The following is a 17388-nucleotide window of genomic DNA, read 5'->3' on the forward strand; positions in this document are numbered from 1 at the left end:
AGGCAAGTGGGAAGTGAGCTCAGGAAAAGGCACCCAGGACAGACTTACCTGAGACAATGCCCAGTGCTGGCCAGGCTCTCACACCTGGGTACCACGTGAGCACTTTCCTATCATTGTTCAGCTGACTGATAAACTTGATATGTTTGTGTGGGATGATATAGGAGCTCAATTGCCATCTGGGGTCTTTGCTGAGAAAATGCACTATATGAGTTACAGTCAACACACAGTGGACACTTCAGACACAAATGAGCTAGGGAGTAATGCTAAGTTTATTTAAAACAAGGGACACCTGAAGTTAGTTTGGCACCTGTATGACAAAAAGAACACATGAGCTCACTGGTACTCTCTGCCCCGCTTCCCACAACAGAAGTCCTTCTCCAGAGGCCTATCCGAAGTTCTTCCCATGAGTAGCAACTGGGGCTAATTCTTCCCGCTTAAAGCTTCCCAGATGGCACCTCTACAATGAGGTCTCCAAGTGACACATTTTTCCCCAAGAGGTGCAAAAGAAGGAACTTTCAGAAGGATGATGAGTATCTTTCTCCTGATACAGAAGCAAGAAATTAAACCAGTATGAAATCTAATCCAGAGGCTTAAAATGTCCTCCAAGTCCAAAACCACACCAGCATAGGTACTCCCCTCTCCAATCCACCAGAAAGAGAACAGGGATAGATGTTAACAAATGCAGCCTCCCTGGAGGATGCTAAGGGTTTTAAATGGACCAGAAGATGGAAAAGGGCTGTGAGAGCTTGGCTATTGAAAGGACTTCTTTCCTAAGTGCGATCTTTGATGCTTATCAAGGCTCGAGCTCTAGCTGAAGCTTTTCCCACAGCGGGTGCACTTATAAGGCTTCTCTCCAGTGTGAACCCTCTGATGTCTATTAAAGTTGGACCGTTGAATAAAACTTTTCTCACAGATGGGACATTTATAGGGCTTCTCTCCTGTGTGGATTTTCTCATGGTGGCGCAATCCTGAGAAGTCACTGAAGCCTTTCCCGCAGTAATCACACTTACAAGGTTTCTCCCCCGTGTGAATCCTTTGATGCTTCACAAAGTCTGAACTCCGAAGGAAGGCTTTTTTGCAGGTGGGACACTGAAAGTACGTCTCTCCGGTGTGACTTCTTTGGTGAAAAACAAGCTGAGAATTCCTATAAAAGGTTTTCCCGCACTCCCTGCAGGTGGGGAGTTTCTGGGCCATGGGGGCTCTCAGCTGCCCTCTAGGGGAGGTCTCTCTCTTCTCTTCAAGCCACAGCACAGACAGTTGTCCCGGATGAGGATGAGGCAAATGCGTACTACCCAGAGGTAACATCCATGGAATATACATTTCCTCCCAGTCTTTATTTAACCTATATGTATGCAAGTCTGACATAATTGATATCATATTGTATATACAGTTTGGTATCTGGCTTTGCAGCATTTAAATTGCAAATGGTGGTATTTATCATTTTCACATGGATTCTCCCATTCACAAGCAACCTAAAAATTCATGAAATGCACTGATTTACTAAGGTGTTAGTGGAAAAGTGAGTTCCTTGATCTATACTTGAATCTAGCATTCACTTGAGCTTCATTAACTCACATAACAGGGAAAATTGTGTTATCATGAATTAGGTTTCCAGCTATTACTACTTACAGTGCAAATAGTAAAGATTTTTATTTTGCTGGTAGTATTTATTTTCAACTATTATAAATTACTCTATGAATATCTAAAGAACCTATTTACCATCCCTTCTTGTATTCATGTCTTTCAAGTTATTTGCTACAGATCCAGGAAACTGCCAGAGAATTAGACATGAACTTGTTAGTTCACAAAACTTCAGAATATTCCTCTCAAATGGCAAAAGTAGTTTCTCATGTCTTTAAAGAAGTCTTAAAAATGTCATGGTCCATCATGGAGATGTCATAATAAACACATAATAATATTTCTATATCAGTATCCCACTATTTTAGTGATTTGCCTTTTTAAAACAACAGACTCATAATAGTCACATATTGATGAAGCAGTCTTCTTTCAATGCCTCGTTACTATTCTTGCAGCTTTTTGACATTTACGCCCCTGCTGGCCTGATTTAACTATGAGCTCTTCTCTGGTAGATCAAACAAAACAACACATACGGTCTCTCCATGACTTCTGTCCCATGGTCTCATCCCAATCTGGAGACTGCCTAACTGCTGTAGCTTTCAGATTGGTCCAGTCCTTTCGCACCTTACTGCTCACTTCCATACCAGCCCAGGGCTTGTCCCTGCACAGCTGGACTCCTGCACCAACTTCCCACAGGGCTCCTCTCCTCCACATGTTTCCTCCCAGTCTCCTGCACTTGGCTCCTCAACCTCTCTTCTTCCCACATACCCTCTCTCTCAAGAACCTATGATGGCATTTCTTTACCTTATCAAGGCAGGCTGGCTTTGTAAACTCTCCATTCTGGTTCAAGGTAAGCTCTAATGGGGCCCAGTCAGCAGGTGGGATAAGGGAGGGGGGGAGAATGAGTAGGAATACATGAGCTATAGGTCACAAATAAAAACCTACAACAAAGAAGATCTCTGTGCCTTTCACTCAATTTTGCTGTGAATCTGAAAATGCTCTAAAAAATAGTCTATAAAACAAAAATCCTAGTGCACAATCTTTAAAGCAGTATTTTCAAGCTTTTCTGTCTGCTACCTACAGCAGGAAATATATTTATAATGAAACATAATGCATACAACATATTTGGGCCAAAAATTTCCTGAAATACTTCCTACCCTGACATCTAGTATTGTCTATTTGCAATCTGATATTTTCTATTCCATGTTATCATTTCACTTTTTAAAATGCTGGTTACAACCTATAATATGATTTTACAACACACCAATTAGTTGTGAAATGAAGTTTGAAAAATACTGCTCCAAAGGAATCCTTGTGAAATAGTATTACGGTAAATATATCACTTAAAAATAAAATCATATATATCATTTGATATTTGCTCTCTCTGTAGTATATTAGCAAAGGAAGAGAACTAATTAGATCCCACTGGGGAGAAAGATGGCTTGTCATGTAATTCTCATCCTTGATCCTTTTATTCCTGCATGGTCCTGGGTACTTTTGTATATGCAACAGAGAGTGTGTGTGTGTGTGTGTGTGTGTGTGTGTGTGTGTGTGTGTGTTTGATAGTTAGGTTTCACATAACTGCAGTGTTTTAAAAAGAGTGAAGAAGACAGTGGTTTTAAAAGGGCATAAGGGGTGATTGTTACATTACATCAGAACAAGTTCATATTTCTTCTTCCCCAGTCTTAAGGGACAAGATTTATATGAAGAATCTGTCATTGTTGCTGTTTAATAACTATCAGGTGCATGGAGATTAGCTAAAACATGCTTTTCTGTTTATTTTGTCTTACTCTGTTGATGGTGGGTTGATTACTATCCATTACAACCAAAATAAGAAAAGACAAACAAGAGTTCGGAAGAGCGACAATATCTGTGACACATCTGTTTCTGTAATGGGATCTATTCGTATCTTTAGTGGGCTTGATCTGTTCTGATCTTTACTCTCTCTGAGAAAGAAACTCTCACATCACAGCAGACAAGACTGATGGCAGCAGATCCAATGTGTGGTCCTTCTTCCATGATTAAGTATGTGTGTCAAAAGACCTACAGACAGAGATGAGGAGACCCAACCTTGGTATTCACATGGGACTGACCAGATCATGGAGTGTTAACCAGTGTGATAGAAATCAAGTCCTAATACCTCTCCACCATCTCCAATTTACTGACAGGAGGCCAGAGACAGTTCGGGCCCAGTGAGAGTTCACTCACCTATGCAGGTGGGCCTCGGGATCTTCTCACTGACATGAAAGTGCCGTCCTGCCAGCTCATCCCCATACTCTGTTAAATTAGTCAGATCAGGCTTAGAACTGGAAATGCCTGACACAGAGAGATAACATGTGGGCCCAGATGAATAGGGAGGACTAAACACCAAGCTGTGTCTTCCAAAGGCACACCCTGGGTGTGAGATGGAAACTGAAGGCTCTGGAGACCACTTAAGGAAACTCATCTGCAAGGATGTGCAGGGCTTCTCAGACACCAGTACTCATGAAAGCCATAAAAAGAAGTCTGGGTGGGTGACCAGGAGGGCCTGCAGCCCACCAGGCAGGCTCGTCCAGGGCTCACCATTAGGACCCCAAGAAGGGTGGGTTGGGACAGTGTGGTTCAGTAGAAAAGAATGCAGACTCAAGAGCCTGCCACACTGAGTGCCACTGTGACTCAACACTCAAGAGCCACGTTAACAGAGAGCAAGAGACCTCACCTGACATGCACTTTCATCGCCTGTAAAACGGCGACACCATTGCCCATCCCATGGGGCACAGGAGTTAGCTTGTGTCATGCACCAATGGCAGCTCATGGGCACAGAACACTTTCAGGACAAGGAAGCTGCAGGGCTAACCCCACTATCTCCAGTTCGCAGCCCTGTCTCTGAGAACTCCCTTCAGCCAGGGAACTTTAAGCACAACAGCTGTTTCCAAAAGTGCACAGAAAATGTCTAACCATCTTTTCCATCTCCTTCCACCAAGCTGGCGTGCTCCCTCACCTCCTGAGACCATTTTCCCATAGGTCTCCAGCATGAGATCCCAGTATTGCTCCTTCTGAGTGGAATTCAGGTGCCTCCACTGCACCTAGAAAAAAATACAACACGGTGACTCCAGTGGAAGGTCTTGAACTCTGCCTTCCCCACCGACAGGGAAGCTGGGAGGAAAGGGATGCACTTCATGATCCCAGCCAGCAGAGATCTGCAAGATCACAGGAGGGATTCAAGGGAAGAGCCTTGTAACATGTCAAGGGAAGTGGGAATGGCTGAAAAAGAATGGAGATAGCAAAAAGTCTCCAATTATCAGATAATAAGCAAAAAAATTTGAAAAAGAAAGAGGGATGGGATATTTTAGGGTGAAAATGTAAAAGTAACCTCAATATATATGACTATATATGGAACTATTAACTAAAACCATATTTTAAATATGAATTTTAATTTTAATGTTTAAACTCTGAATTGTTAGCACCTTCTTTTGTTAATCTGTGAATGAAGTTACCTTAACAACCTCCTGAAAATAAACCAGCTTGAGCAAACATTGCTGAACACAGGGGTTCTGTCTTGGTGGTCAGAACACACAGACCCTTGGTCCGGCACCGGAAGAGGAAAGGATGGACGTGCCAAGCACAGTGATATCTGCTTGGCTGCCTGGCTTGCTGGGCACGGGGCCTAGTCCACGGGCACCATAATGGCAGCTACCAAGTACAGTACAAAGCAGAAAGAACACAGCCACCAAAATCCCCAAGGGCCACAATCTGCTCTTCCAAAACCAGAAAAGATGCACAGAATGCTCAACAGTGTACCTTCAGCGTAAAGCCACAAACTTAAGGAATGACCGAGGAGCTAGGGATGCTTGGATAAACCCCAAACTCTATGGGCAGGACAGCAACTTCAGCCATCCTGCCCTTTTCTCATTTTTATAAAAAGGGGGAAAAATCTAAATTCCTATTCCAGAAGGACCAAGTATGGATTTGAGGGGGAAATCTTGGGTTTGTGTGGAAACAGCACCATCTTGTGGGCTTATGAGGCATTGCCACAACCGACTTGCATAGTTATTCCTGAGCCTGGAAACCCAGGCATGTGAGTAAACCCATCACCAGCGCTGGAGGCTCTGACTCAGCCACGGTTTCTATGAATGAAGAACCACCGTGTTGGAATGTTACTTTATTATTCTGGCATTATTCATGAAGTTCCTAATTTCTAGACGAGATTAGAGGGAATGTCTACTTATACTGAAAATGTCCCTTCACTTACAAAAGATCCCATTAATACCAAGGTCCTTCTAAGGCAAATAGGTGCTGTGAGTTTGGGGGAGGGATACTGGTATTGGGTAGGGATGATTTTTGTTTGTCGGAGTTGAGCAGCTGCTAAATACAGGGAGTTTTATGTATTTCTATACATATATATGATGCTGCTGGGTGAGCATTTTTCATCTGAACTTTAAGCTACCCAGACCAAGCATGATTAATGCTGTTAATGTGATGCAACTTAACTCTGCTAGTTACAATATGTTTCTAAATTATACATACCTTTTACGAGGATGTTCTGTACTTACTACAGAAGCAATAATCCTCCAAGTGTGCTTGTAATATGCCCCCAAATCTTTTTCACCAAGCCACGACCTAACAATTTCATTTCTAGGTATCTTGAAGGCAGAGAGGAGGGTACCCTTGAGACACTAACAAGGAATACCCCTCCCGTGCCCCCTCCCCAGCCCTCGCCTCCAGAGTGAACCACAAAGTTGGTATACTGATTTCTAAATCTTTGAGCCGGGAAAGCTGAAGTTCAGACCTGACTTTAGCGTCACGTTAAGCACCACCTACTGGCTTCCCTATCTTCACCTTTACTCTGAACTACCTCAGGAGGCAAGTCCCAAGAAGAGCCCCCCAAAGGATTGAAACCATGTTTTGATTTACGTGCATAGGTTCCTGAAACACTGGGACTTTTCAGAGTTGTTAAATGCATCATCAAAATAAACCTATTCCAGAGACTTCTGTTTACAGCCAAGATGAATTAAGAGGAACTAGATTTACCTTTCTGCCTGAAACAACTGGAAAATAAGACAAAATATAACATATAATGGTTTGAAGCCATTACACATTAGGCAAAGCGGAACAGATTCCCTGAAAGCAAGGAAACAAATTAGGGGAGCCCAAACTTACTGCCTGGAGACAGCTTCCACAGCAGCACGGACAGGGGAACCCAGGTGGAGCTAGGCAGCACCCCCACCCCCGTGACTTGAAGGAGCTCAGAGTTTGGGAGGCTCAGGCAGTTACAGAGTCAGCAGGGCAGAAAACCAGATGGGGGAGCTCCACAAAAAGACAGCTCTTGAGTTCTGCAGAGGGTGCCCCTTGAATCTAGGAGAGATCCCCCAAAAGAAGCCCAGAAAATAATCTCCAGAGCTCACACAGTGCTGGAAATACTTGACATTTCTACAAGCCAGAGTGGAAATCCTTGTACATCAAGGAGCATCAGATAGAATACTTAGAAGGGCATTGCCTCAGTAAGGGAAAAATTAGCCCTAAAGGATTCTCTGGAGCCGTATAATAAACTATGCCCAAGTAACTTAACCATATCGCAGAGCAAATCTCAAGAACATTTACAGAATGTAAAAGTATCCACCACTCAACAAGGTAAAATTCACAATGCCTGACATCCAATCAAAGATTACCAGGCATACAGAGCAGCAGGAAATCATCTCATAAATAAGATCAGTCAATCCATGAAAACTGACTCAGAACCAATGGAGATGATAAATTAGTACACAGGGACATTAATACAGATATTACAACTGTATTTCATACGTTCAAGGAGCTGGAAGAAAGACAACACATTAAGAACAGACATAAAGATATAATAAAGCCCCAATTCAAACTTCTAGAGATGAAAAATACAATGGATGGGATTAACAGAGTAGACAATGCAGAAAAATTAATAAACCTGATGACACATAAACGGAAACTATCCAAAATGAAACAGATGTTTTAAAAAGAAAGAGCATCAGTAAACTAACTGTGGGATGATTTAAAGAGATCTTATGAACATGTACACTTTCTCATTATATACTCAGAGACTTCTGTTTGCATTATTCAAGTGTGGAAAAGGAAGGGCAGGAAATAAAAAAACAGTTGAAGAAATAATGACCAAATGAAAGTATAAAGATACATTTGAACTTCTCGAACATTCTAGCCTAAAGGTGGAATGGGATGGGAGACTTTATCTGCAACCCCTAATGTCTAAAAAGTGTTGAGAGTCACAGAGAGTCTCAGAATTAGGTGAGGAATAGGGATACACTGATGTGGAAGACCCTGACAAGAAATATGCATTTTTTCTCTGTCAACCCACATGTGTGCTCAGAGTCCCCAAAGAAGTGGAAAAGGAAGGGCATGAAATAAAAAAACAGTTGAAGAAATAATGACCAAAAATTTACCAAATTTGATGAAAACTACAACCCCACAGATCCAAAAAGCTCGATGAATCCCAAGTACAAGAAACCTGAAGAAAATGACTCCAAGGTCCATCACAGTCAAACTGTTTAAAACCAGGGAGAACACACTAAAAGAACCAAGAAAGATACATTATACGCAGAAGAACAAAGATGAGTACATATGGCATGAGCCATTTTATATAAAATTCTAGAAAATGCAGACTAATGTAAGGTAACAGAAAGCAGTTCAGTAGTTGCCTCAGGAGTGGAGAAGCATGGGGGGATTACAGAAGGGCAAACAGAAACCTTTGGAAGGACAGATATGTTTATCATCTCGACTGTATCAAAACCTTTCCAAACTATATACTTTATGTGCAGTTTATTGTTTTTCCATTACACCTCCACAAGGTTAGGTAGGGGGATTCACCTCTCCCACTCAAAATCTCAAACTGACTCCTGTGTGAGAGGCCTGGACTAGGAAATAAAAGACTTTTCTTGGCATAACCCAAAGATAATAAAAAGGAGAGACAAGAGTGCCTCTTCACTGCTACGTCTTCCAGGCCCAGGTTCCATTATTCAAGATGGTAATTAGGAAACAGTGCCCTAAGAGAAATACTGATTTCCGGATGCATTCCATGTGTATCACTCTTGTTACCCTTGCTGGGCCCTCCTCTCTGCTTCATTTTGTGGATGCCTCTCCCCCAAAACCTCCTGACTACTGACACGCACCTCTCTGGGGAAGAGGAGCGGAGGGACCCAGCTCACCTGCAGTGCTGTTTGGAGAAGAGAGGCTCCAAAGGCCTGGTCTCCGCTGAGCCTCCCTTCAGGCTGGGCAGGAAGCTGGGAAGCAGCCACCACTGAAGTTGAGAAACAGGAGATTGAAGGGCCTAGATGGCCCCCGTCAACCACTCCCCCGAGCACAGATAACAAATCTTCACAAAGTAGGGCTGACACCTGCCCGACCACCCTCGATTTCAAGCCTTATGTTTACCTCCCTAACAAACTCCAACTCCCTCCAACCTCCCAAACCATCTCACCCTTATCTTCTCCCACCTCCTTCCTCAAAACCAAAATCCAAATGGTCTAGCCGTCATGAAGTGGTTTACATTAGACTCCGAGTCTCCAAATCAGAGTGATTCGTGGAGGTCTATGCTGTTCCCAAACTTCCCAGAGATTCCCCCATCTGAGCAGCATGCCACTTTCAACTCCCCCTCAGGCCCGCTACCCACAACCCCCAAACGTCTCCAGGACAGCACCACTGCCCGGGAATAAGTGCCCCTTACCCGACTCTTGTTCCGTGTCAGACTCCTCCTTCACAGCGCAGTGCAGTGGCTCCCCAGGCCCAGAGGGCGAATTCTCAAGTCCCAGCTCCTGAGGCACCACTTCGAGAGGGGGCCCCATGTCCCCCGCTGTGCAGCTTGCAGGTCCCAACTTCTCTGATAAATTTCCTGTCCTAGAACTTGGCTGCTTATCTATAGACCACACAGAATTAATTAATTACTGAGGACCCAGGGTGAGGGTTTCTGAACGATGCAAAGCTAACCTCCTGTAACGGATCATAAGGCTGTCCCTGAGGTCATGGGGCAGGGAGAGGGAAACCCAGCTTTATGACCAGTCCTGCAGGAACTGGTGCGGGAAACATCCTGAGAGAGGCCACAAGCTGAGGCCTGAAGCAGGCTAAGAGACCTCCGACACAGGCAACCAGTACTGTGCTTCTACAGAATAGTCACCACCAATTAAAACTCAGGCATCTTTTGAATTTCTCGAACATTCTAACCTAAAGATGGAATGGGATGGGAGACTTTATCTGCAACCCCTAATGTCTAAAAAGTGTTGAGAGTCACAGAGAGTCTCAGAATTAGGTGAGGAATAGGGATACACTGATGTGGAAGACCCTGACAAGAAGTATGTATTTTTTCTCTGTCTGAGGTTCCTGGCCTAGAGCATGTTAAGCCCTTCTAATTACCTGAAGGATAGGAGGGAAAGGAGCGACTTCCGTTATTCAACCACACCTGAGCTAATGCTGATGAGCTGATTCTTGGGGGACCCCCAGAGAGCTTCAGAATAAAGGCAGGTCCCCAGGTGATCAGAGGGGAACTTTCAGGCCCACCTCTCAACCTCTCAGGAAGGGAGAGAGGCTGGAGATTTTTCAACCACTAATGACCAATGATTAAGCAATCTTATCTAAGTAATGGAACTCCCATTTAAAAAAACCTAATTTTTAGGGGTTCAGGGAGCTTCTGAGTTGGTGAACACACAGACTTGCTGGAAGGATGGCATACCCAGAGAGAGCATGGAAGTCCCACGAAACCCCCATCTCCTCTATTTGGCTGTTTCTGAATCATATCCTCATAAGTAAGTAAAGTGTTTTCCTGAGTTCTAGGAGTCATTCTAGCAAATTATCAAACCTGAGGAAGGGGTTGTGGGAACCTCTGAATTGCTAGCCAGTAGATGGTAAGCCCAGGAACCCTCTGGGACTGAGGTCTGAAATGGGAGCAGTCTTGTGAGACTGATCCTTACCCCGTGGAGTCTGAGCCAACCCCAGAGAGTGTCATATTTGAACTGAATGGTAGGATGCCTAGCAGGCATCAGAGCACTGGAGAATTGGTTGTTGATGTGAAAAATCTCACACATATAGTGTCAGAAAAAAGACAAGACACCTGCTGAGACCCCCAAGGAGCTCTGCTTCGCTCACAGATAACACCCTCTGCTCACCCACTGCCACAGTCTCTGGGGGTCTCCCTTCAAGCTCTCCATGAGGGTCACGGCCTCCTCTCTAATCTAACCTAAATCACTGATCCAAAGAGAAATATTCACTGCTATATTTATTACAGCTTTATTTACAGTAGTTAAAATATGGAAATGACTTAAATGTCCAAAGATAAATGAGTGGTTAAAGATGTGGCAAGGATATACAGTGGAGTATTCCTCAGTCATTAAAAGGAATGAAATCTTGCCATTTGTGGCAACATGGATGGACCTAGAGGATATTATGCTAAATGAAATAAGTCAGACAGAGAAAGATAAAATACTGTATGATTTATTTTATATGTGGAATTTGAAAAACAAAACAAATGAATAAACAAACAAAACTGAAATAGAGTCATAAACACAGAGAACAGGCTAGTGGTTACCATAGGGAAGGAAGCTGGAGAGAATGGGTGATATAGGTGAAGGGGGAAAAAAATTAGTGCAAATGTTTGATATCGTGATCAAGGTGATGGTTGCACGAGGCTATACACAGGTCAAAATTCACTAAGCTGTACACTAAGATTTGTGCATTTATTGTATGTACCTTAATTTTTAAAGAAGAGATTGAATGAAAGTGTAAGAAGAGGTATCAAAGTTATGCATGTCTCTGTAGAGCAGCTAAACTACACGTCTTTGAAGACAGAGAGGGTTCAGAGTACATGGTGGCTTCAGGGCATACCACTTTTCCACAGTCTGATGATAGGGAATGACTAGATTGAAAACATTCAAAGCCCTTAATACCCCACCAAGCCCTATGAATAACATAACAAGCAGTTATGCTGGCATGTCAGACCTGTGGGTTGACCCCAATCTATGTGACGAATGAAATTGAACTAGAAAAGTGGCACACTTTATCTAGTCAGATACTGCTGTCCTGGATGAGGATTTAAATAGTTTATCCCATTGCAATTGCATTGGTTTACTGTGCTCTTAGTCATTCACAGATTGCCTTTTTTCACCCCATAATAGTTTCTATTCTAATTTCCCTTTGTAGCATGTTATCCAAGGAAGAAGCATCAAGTAATTGCAAAGAAATAATAAAATAAAATGCGCACACACACACAATCTAGTCAAAACAATTACAGTAGACGGGCGCTTCTGCTTTCAAGATATTTCCCTACTAGAAATGCAGTAAGTAAAAACGTGTAGAGATACACAAAAGCATTATTTTGGCTAGCAGAGAGAAAGGAGAGAACACTGTTAGAGTTAACTGGTTTCTACCTGAACAATAGATCTGCCCTAACTACTCCTGAATGTTGAAATAGATTTTTGGTCTTCATTTTTAAACAAGTAAGATACATTTATGGAGAGTTACAGTGATTGTACTCAATAAATATTTCATATCCTCCCACCTGATAGCAATATTTTTAGAGTAGTTTAGTATTTGCTGTACTAAGAGTGGAATAAAGGACATTGAGAAAGTAGAGAAATAATCTTTTAAGGTTACAGTTTTCACAGCATTCATACTGAACATAAGGATTTCTTAACATAAATTCTCTATAAATATAATATCTAAGTATAAAGGTTAATATCTAAGTATTTAAAGGTATGATTTAAATAACATTTTTGATAAGAGGTTTGGGTGACACCAGCATTTTATTTTTAGTATATTACCTCTACACTTTCTTATAGTACACTGAAAGAGAAATATTTTTGAAGGTCTTAATAATATAAGAATATCACAGATAAATTTGGTTTGTCCCATTTCATGTTTGTTTTTGTTTTTCTATACTTAAGACCACTTTCTCTTAACTTTATGTATGTCAATTTTTTAAAACTTAATATAAGTAATAAGCAGTAACATAATCCTTAGGAAAACCACATATGATACCTGGGTAAACTTTCCATTGTTATAAGTTCCATATGAGCAGGAATATGATCTGTTTTGCTCAAAGGTATAGTCTCAGTTTCTAGAAGAGTGCCTGGTATATAGCAGGTGATCAATAAATATGTGTAAATACATTATTAAATGCTTAAAAAATAATAAATCTCCAACTATCTGAAATAGAGTTCTAGGGAAGGAGACAGGAGAAAAAAAGTTCAGAAGAACTGACATCTTAGTATGAGCAACTTTATTTCTAAAATTGAGGGACTTGGTAAAGCAGATTCACAATATCCTCCTGGATAATTCATAGAGGGATTTCATGAGTCTGAGAGTCCGTGTCTAATTCTAAGACTGCATTGGTTCATAAATATCAACCAGGAGGTGAGAGGCAGAAAATATCTTTGAAAAGTGTGTCTCTCCTACCCCAGGCAGATTCTGGTAAAAACAAGCTGACAGTGACAGGCCGAATTCTCCCTGCCTTGTGAAATTTCCAAAGTATACTACTCAGTTATAATCGCTTTAAAGCTTCAGTTGGCATTTATTTCATTTATCATTGACCATTTCTGAAATGTGAAAATTTTTCTCTGGGCATTTTCTTCCTTATAAGTTAGTATGCATTGTACAGAATAGAAAATTTGTCCTAAATGAATTTATTATTCTCACCTGTGCTCTGAGAAAGGGCTTTAAGATTCAGGATGATTGATTGATGGCAGAGCTCTGATTTGGAACCAATGCCATTTGTCATATTAAGAACTACTAAAATGAAAGGAAATTTTTTCCCAGATAATAGAACTTCAGACTGACTGGTGACATCCTACAAGGCTATAGCAACGAACTGAATATGGCTGTTCATGACTGTGCTCCTCAGTGTTGCTGATGTAGGTGGTGTGTGTTTGTCATTACTTCCAGGAGTTTTGCTCAGTCTGCACAGGGCATGAGGGCAGGTACCCATGTGTCTGGTTTTGGTCAATGTTGTGTCATTGGTGCCTGCCACAGTGCCTGGTATATAATAGGTGCTCATTTTGTTGCTCTTGAATTAAATGTATAAAGTTAATGTTGGCACTGAGTGGTGCCAGGTTAAATATTAGTGATAAGAAACAGATCAGACCATCTTTGTAGTCAGGGAGCCTCAGTTTAATGGAAGAAGTAGATGTGAGTGATTTTTATGCAGGTGGGTGAAAACTACTTGTGCTGCCAAACAGCCAAGACCCACAGCAGCACAATGGAAGGGCACATACTTCAGACTCGTGGTGGGCAAGATCAAGGAAGGTTTCCTGGAGATGGTCCTGGAGTTCACTGTTGAAATAAATCTTAGACTTAGGGAATTAGAAAAGGAGAAATAGTTATTTCAAAAGAGACAATACAAGCAAGTATGAACAAGACTGTTCCATTCAGTATATCCCTAAGTTAATATAGCAAGAAGGAACTTTCCTCTCCATTTTCTTTCATTTTAATATCCACTCTCTTCTTTTTCCCTTTATTCTAACAGCAATGTGAACACCACCACAAATATATGTTTCCTCCAAAGAAAGAATTTAAGTTACTATAAGAATAATAATTACAAGGACTCCTCAAAATGACATAAAAGTCAGATCCTCATTGGCAAATTAACTTCTCCTGTGTCTTCTAATATTGTTTTATCTTTCAGCACTTTGGGTTTTATCTGGAAAATCCTCTTTTTACAAAGGCTATATAGTCCTACACTTTCAGCAGAGGACATTGGTTTGAAAGTGTAAGCAAGATTCTCTGCACAGTGATAGATTAACCAGCTTCATGGTTATTTTATTCATTCAGGTAAAACTTATGGTTAAATTGCATTCCTGTTCAATACAGGGTTAATTCTTCTAGTTTATATCTTGGGAATATTTTTAAAACATTTATTTGATATTCACTCATTTATGTATTATTAAAATACATGGTATTTCTTTAAAATATTACAAATCTCTCAGTTATTTAAAGAATAGTACCAATACTATGTAAATTAGTCCTTTTAATACTGGTGAACCACTTAACATACAGAACGAGGGGATATTGGTTTGTGACACTGTAAGACTTTCATATATAGATACATATAGCAAACTGTGTGTGTGTGCGTGTGCGTGTGTTTTTCTCAGGAAAAAAAGGTCAATACACTAGCACATGCATTTCCAGTTTTGGTTTGTGTCACTTTGTTTCTTAAGCTTTTCACGTGTTAACTTTTCTTTTCAGCTGTCTACTTGATCCCTATTTCCCAAGAATATTATATGGCAATATCAAATAGAAATACACCTAAATGAAAAAAATTGAATAGTTTCTGTATTCATATTTGTGAGCTTCTTAAGGGCAAAAAGGGCCTCTTTTTTCTTTTTTTCATCTATACTCTTAGCTTCTGGTACATGGTAGGATTCAAAATTTATTACTTAAGTATAGTGTATAATTGTATGTATATATTCATATGTATGCAAATTAATGTTGATAAGGAATAAGTACACATAAAAATAATTATGTCTGTTAAGCTGGTTAATTTAAATTTTTATTGAAAATACTGTTTTTTGCATTTAAAGAAAGTTTGTCATCAGATGACATCTTTAAACCAAAAGCAAAAACCAAAAGCAATAAATATTATATGTGAGTGTGTATATGCTTTAAAAAATGCTGTGTAGCATCAAAAATAAATTGCTAGTAATTACTAAGGGATTAGGAATATTGAAGATGTTATATTCACTGTAGACTACAAGTTTAATGGGAAGCATATACTGTATATAGACATTCCCACCCACTGTATTTCACAGGATCAACATTGAAAGAAAAATGAATTTAATTGTTGATGTTACCTAACTTCAATGAATGTTTTCCTCAATAATTGTTATTGCTATTATTGGTAGTTGAAATTCTGATAAAACTGTCATTTCTATTATCTCGTTTCTAATTCTTGAGAATGATTCAAATTTCAGATTTTGTAGGAAGAAAATTATTTCATTACAAACATTTTTTAGGTAATGGAAGGGGCTTTTTTTCAATTTCCAATGGAAGTTATGGATTTTTAAAAAAATTAATGAACTATCTATTAAATGTGGGCCAAGGACATCAAATGTAGCTATAAGCATGGAAAATAACATTTGAGTAATGGACATTTAGTCCCATCTTACACAATGAAATTAAGTTTCTAGATTTACAAGCTAAGGCTGGCTCTGTAGCTGATGGGTGACAAATTGACATAGAAGAAGCTAGGCTAATGATTATGTGAATCCAATTACAATTACTTTGTCGATTCATTATGTCCATGTCGATTTTTTATTACTTAAATTTGTACATAGATTACTAGTAATAGTTTCAGTCAATATGATTGAAATGAATTATGTGGAATCATGGTAGTCTAGTCTTTAAGAAAATATACAGTTTTTACTTAAAAATATGTCAGGAAAACTACATTCTGACCTTGAAAGTTTTGCTACCTCTACCCATGGCTCTAAATTTTACTCCTTTAGAGACTGTATTTGTCAAGCTACAAACAAGAAAACAGAAACATCTCTGAGTATTTAAAATAGGAGGGAATTTAATTTAGAAAATTAGTTATGGAAGAGCTGAGAAGCCAAACAAGGAATAGAGATGAGTAACGACAGGGAGGCACTGTCTTCCCTAGAGCAGAGAAATGAAGGGAGGAGGTAATGGTACTGGAGTCAGGGCCGCAGTCTCCTGTTTGCACCTGGATCCATGACAGGGTTTTTCATTGGGTTTTGCATGGTGGTGGGGGGAAAGGAGAGCAAAGGATAAAGAGGAAACAGTGGTGAAGCAGCAGGTGAAAAAGGACTGGCTAAAGGAAAGCTACTTGCTGTTGAGGAGGAGGGGGTACCATTTAGGACACTAAATGGCAGCAAATGTTGTGTAATTGAGGAAAGGGCAGACATAAATATGCCTCATTTGTTTAACCACTCATTCAATTAGCAAACATTCATTGGATACTGATCTCATTGTTGGGGGAGGGGGCGTGCTAGGAAAGGTAAAAAATGAAATCTCAATTTCTGTGGGCCAACAGTGCTTAAAGCCTTATAGAAGACACTGGGATTGCAACATCAGTCTGGATACACATGAGATTTAATAGAGAGATGCTTGGTGGGCTACTGGAGCTCAGAAATATAGGAATTAAATGAGAATGAGAGTCAAGAAAAAAAAGGGACTCAATTTTGATTTAAAGATATTAATGGGATTTCACTGATTGAAATGAATGCTGATGGCTGTGTATAGCCATAAAGATATAAGAACATATATTTTGATAGTGGGTTCATAGGATTTTAAGAAATTTGGAATGGCTAAAACAAAAAAAGCATTCTTGTGGTATTGAGTGATGCTAGAGAGTCAGCAGAGTCCCGTGGGCTGAACTCATTGATCATTTCGCCCCAGTCAAGCCCTGCCATGACCAGCTACCTTTGACATTTGTAGAACTTGTAGAACATGCCATTATAGATCATGAAAATGAACCTTAACATTTGAAAACTTTATTCAATGTTACACCTCCACAAAGAACTCGTGCCAATGACCATCTTTTTATAGCCTCTACTGGCCTGCTTCACAACTATGAATTGCTCCCATTACTCCAGAACCTAAGTAAAGTTTTACTGAGGTAAATTAATGGTCCTATATATTCTTTGACACTCCTAATATCCATAGTTGTAACTACATCCATCTCCTTGGTCTGGGCAAACTCTAACCACTTTGACCAATAAAATGTGAAGAAGACCTGTGCAAGGTTAGGGACTAGAACTTAAGAAACTCAAATCCCATTTCCCATCTCTATGAGCACTACCTGGGAGGACCGAGCGTCAGGTGAGAGGCCCACCTACCCTGACGCAG

The 17388-nt window shown here is 40.4% G+C and overlaps 1 pseudogene; it reads right to left on the reverse strand.

The window, feature by feature from the left end:
- Positions 1-703: 703 nt before the first annotated feature.
- LOC130683223 (zinc finger protein 18-like) lies at positions 704-17203 on the reverse strand (annotated as a pseudogene).
- Positions 17204-17388: the final 185 nt, after the last annotated feature.

Source organism: Manis pentadactyla, chromosome 4 (assembly GCF_030020395.1).
Source record: "Manis pentadactyla isolate mManPen7 chromosome 4, mManPen7.hap1, whole genome shotgun sequence".
In the NCBI taxonomy this organism is placed as follows: domain Eukaryota; kingdom Metazoa; phylum Chordata; class Mammalia; order Pholidota; family Manidae; genus Manis; species Manis pentadactyla.